This window comes from Lycium ferocissimum, unplaced genomic scaffold, assembly GCF_029784015.1.
Source record: "Lycium ferocissimum isolate CSIRO_LF1 unplaced genomic scaffold, AGI_CSIRO_Lferr_CH_V1 ctg3911, whole genome shotgun sequence".
Lineage (NCBI taxonomy): Eukaryota > Viridiplantae > Streptophyta > Magnoliopsida > Solanales > Solanaceae > Lycium > Lycium ferocissimum.
Window position 1 is genome coordinate 42953 of NW_026725524.1, and position 4821 is coordinate 47773.

Genomic DNA, 4821 nt, shown 5'->3' on the forward strand with positions numbered 1-4821 from the left:
GACTTGAGCAATAGGAAAGCTCCAAAATTTCAAGACTTCGTGAACCATTGAAGTTTGGAGTTCTTCTGAGGTGCTTGCAATCAGAGAGATCCAGCTTCTTCAAACTTCTACAACACTAAAAGTAAACCGAATATAGTTTCGAGTAAGATTTTCTTTCAAGCAGTTGCAATTACAGTGCACATTAAATTGTAGAATCGAGTAACAAACCTGCAAATTCAAACCAATTCTTCAATATTACTCTCACTCATATTCAAGACTACAAGTTTCTCAGATGGAAATTTTGATCGTATGTATCTTAAAGGACATTTTTGCCAAGACAACCATCTGAGCTCCTTGGACAACAGCTCAAAATCTCCACCAATATGTAATTCATCGATTTTAAGTACCCTAAGATTTTCATTTTCTTAAATGCTTTGGTGCTCAAGTTCACACCCTTTAATGCCTGTGCATCTACGATGAGTACTTCTACATTTTCAGAACCCTGTAGTTCAGTAAAAAGAAAGTACCATAAGACCATGTCAAGTACAAGAAGTTTAGAGAGAAAAATGCATTATACAAAGTGAAGGTCAAACAAAGAGAATGGATTATGTACCAAGAAAATGAATTCACACATTAGATCCAACTGGAAGATGTAAAAAAATTTAAATTGCTAAAAGAGCTAAGATGAGAATGTTTCAAATACTATCTTATAGCCTGCGTCCAAAGAGAAATAATATCAGACGAATAAAAAAAGATAGACAAAGAGGGCAAATAGCTTCCAGAAACTTGATAGTAGTACTAATAGTAATAATAGATGGAATATATTTCTTGAAATTAATAATATAAATGTTCCATAAATGCCTAGGCAACACTAAAAAAGTTCTCATGCCTAATTTCATTGAGCAAGACTAATTTTGCGCAATTAGATACAAGCATAGAAACTTAATAAGAACGTAATTAAATTAAAATACACAAGATAAAATGACGAATCCAAAAAAAGAAAAAAGAAAAAGAAAAAAAGAAAAACAAGAGGCAAACATCTTTGAATAGCTTCTCTTGGAAATATTATAGTCTATGACCATAAGTTTTGGAATTTAATAAGAATTATGTATCAACAAATCGATTTAAATAATCATTAAATAAGTGAATTTCTATTTGATAATATTTCCTTTGATAGTTTGAGTTCAGACTTTAGCAAATGCTCATTTCAAGTACACAATGGTCGGCAAACAACCAGGACAATTTATTAACCAGAGAAGAATTAACCATAAGTGAATTGAATGCTTTGGGTGAGAACAGAAACTATAAGCAAATGTTTATCAAATTTAAATTGAAAAAAAGTATAAGCAAGATAAAGATAGTGAAATTTACTGACTTTATTGCCTTGTAGAACATCACGGACTTCTTGAGGGTTGAACAATCTACTCCGTTTTCCAGGGTCTCGAGGTGATTCTTTGCGAACGATTTCTCTTCCCATATCCCGCACTAGATCATGCATCCTCAAACAAAGCTCAACCCTTTGGAGCAAGTGTTTTTTGACTAAAGTTGCAATTGCACTTTCAGGATAAAAATCACATGCGTCTAATATTTTGGTAACTTCATCTTCAAGAAATCCATGGAAGGCGCACGCGATATCAAGGAAAACACACTGAGTAAGACCATCAAGTCCATCAAAGCTTAGCTGGAGAATATTTTGAATATCACAATGAGGAACTGCTCTTAGTTTTTTTTAACTCATCTCTCCATTCTTTGACGGAGTTCCCTTGCAAATGTGACCCCAATGTCACAAGAGCTAATGGTAGCCCACCTGAATATTTGATTACGTCTTGTGCCAGCCCAACATATTCTTGTGGTGGAGAAAGACTTTCAAAAGCATGACAAAAAAAGAGTTGCAGAGACTCATATGGATGTAATAGTCTGGCCTCGTATCTCTCATTTTCTCTAAGCCCACATAGCAATTGCTTATCTCGGGTTGTAATAATTATTAAACTACCCGAACCAAACCAACTTCTTTCTCTTGCTAAGGATTCTAATTGGCTTTTATGATCCACGCCATCAAGAATAATTAGAACCTTCTTCGACCCAAGTCTTGCTTTGATTAGATTGACACCTTCAGCAACACTATCAACTTCGAAGTCCTTAGTTTTGAGGATTCGATGAAGTAGTTTCTCTTGTAGCTTGACTAGATCCAATTCTTCAACTTTTGATCTAACATCTGAAAGGAAGCAACTACTACCGAAGTGTCTAAATATTCGGTTGTAGATAGCCTTTGCCAAAGTTGTTTTTCCAATTCCACCAACGCCGTGCATACCAATTATGCGAACTTCATCGACACATCCACTTTGCAATAACAAATCTATAGCTTAACACGAGAATATACTCCAACTGGGTGTGAAGCAACATCTAGGGGTGACTGGTACTTGACATCTTGTTGGACTTGTTTTATAATACTTCCAATAAATTTTGATTCATGCCTACAATTGTTTTAGAAAAAATAAAAGTTAAAAGACAAAACAAGTAAATAAAACTTTAACATTTGATTTTTTTTTAATGGAAAATCAAAATCAATAGCCAACACACAACAGAGGAGGATGATCACACTTTTGACCCAAACACTTCTTACTTCAAAATTAAATAGTTGAATCAAGAAATGGTACCTGTCAGCAACATTTTGCAAATGCGATCCTGATAAATCTGCAGCTTCAACAAGTGCAGCATTCCACTTGTCTATGCTTTGAGTCTCAAATCGTTTCTCGAGTTCAACCAAAGCTTTACCAAAGGACTCAGTTTGTTTTCTCACTGCAGAAGGATCAACATCATAGAAAATAGGCACAACAACCTGCTTTAACTTCTCTTTGCAATCGAGAATTTTGACAAGTTCTTCAAGACACCAACTAGACGAAGCATAATTTTTCCAGAAAACAATAATAGAAATCCTAGACTCTTCAATTGCTTTCTCAAGTTTCGCTGAAATCACCTCGCCCTTCCTTAACTCATCATCTATGAAGGTATTAATTCCAACTTGACATAATCGGGAATAAAGATGACCAGTGAAGTTTTTTTTGGGTGTCTTCACCTCTAAAACTCAGAAATACATCATAGCTCCACTGGATTTGGGAAGAAGTAGATGATTCTCCTTGAACAAATAAAGTATTCATGGAAAAGGTTTTAGTAAGTTTGTGAAGGGAAAGAAAGCTCAGTGAAGAAGCTTGTGTATATACTCTCAGCTTATGATTTCTTCTACGAAACTTGCTCAATTTTGGTTTACTTTTACAGTAACAATAGGAAAGTCATCGGCATGCAGGGAAAAGCCGGAAAGTTCTGCTTTTGGTTTCTTTTTCTTTCAGTTTCTACGTATGCTACAATCTCTTTCCGCGTTTGTGGGTCACATTTTTTGTTAACTTTTTCTTAGGCTTGATGCATAAGCATCCCCCTTCCCCTTTTAAACTTTTGTATTTTTTTTTCATTTTGACATCTCAATAGAGTGGTATTTCTATTGAATCCCTGAATTCGTTATAAAATGTATCTATCAAACACAATCTAACTTACATAATATTTCATATTCAATGTAGCAACATACTAATATATATCCTAATTTAATTATGTCATATTTTATCTAAGATTAGCAGCAATTGAGAGGGGAAAAAGAGCAGTTCTTAATTAAACTGGCAGTGAAAGAGCAGAACCAGCAGAAATCGACACATCCATGACCGAAAAAATAGCTTATCACATGTCTAAAATATTACTCCACTTTCATTTTCCCAATTTAATTTCTGGTTCTAATAAAAATCAGATTTAGGAGGTTTGATAGACACACTTGAGGACGAGTTCAGTGATTTAATAGAAACAACACTTAGTTGAGGTGCTAAAATGAAAAAAGGGATAAGTTTAGTGAATGCATTAAGCCTTTTTCTTCTTTATTTCTCTTTTTGGTTAGTGGTATAATAATATCACATTCCTAAAGCTAAATTTTGAAAAAAGAGAGAACAACAAGATTGTTTAAAATATTTGGACCATTACAAATTAAAAATCCATAGATTTAGTCTATGTAAAGGCACAATACATGCATTCTTCATGATTCTCTCTAAGAAATTATATTTATTGATTTCCATTGAAAGCATTGTGGTGGAAATAGAGCTTTAGTGGAAATATCCAAAAAGATGTTAGTGGGGCTCATTTCTTTTGCTTTCCGATCCTTTTTCTTTAACTACTCCCTTCATTTTAATTCAGGTTGTGACTTGTGATATTCGACCTGCGAAATTTAAGAAATAAAGTACAATAATATTTTTGAAAATTGTTTTTTAGAATTTATGATCTTAAATACTTATGTGGCCAAATGCGAATTGGAGATTTAACTGTAACACCCCGTACCTTTAACTCAAACTTTGATCATGATCCTAGACGTAAAAGAAATCTGGAACGAACTAAGGCATCACCTGCGAATCGCATGTGCTACATGCGAGTCGCAGGTGGTGTCGCATCTGCTGACAGAGAGGTGCCAAGGAAGATGTAGTCTGTGCACCACATGCGACACCATGTGCGATTCGCATGTTACACATGCGAGTCGCATATGGTATCGCATCTGGTGACAGAGAAGTACCAAAGAAGACGTGAAGGTATGCAGCACCTGCGACGGTTTTGGTGCAACATGCGACTCGCATGTTGCACATGCGACACCATGTGCGAATCGCACATGGTGCACGGGGTACTTTTGTCTGAAAGTTTTCCTCGTTTTTGGACATCCTATAAATAGGTTTTCTAGGGTCTGGGACACATTATTCAGCAGATAAAACATTGGTATTCCTTGTGGAGCACATGCAAGTGTTGATTAAACATCTCCTA

General features: G+C 35.1%; 1 pseudogene; it reads right to left on the reverse strand.

The window, feature by feature from the left end:
* Positions 1 to 207: 207 nt before the first annotated feature.
* On the reverse strand, positions 208 to 3137 carry LOC132044234 (disease resistance protein RUN1-like; annotated as a pseudogene).
* Between the last annotated feature and the right edge of the window lie 1684 nt (positions 3138 to 4821).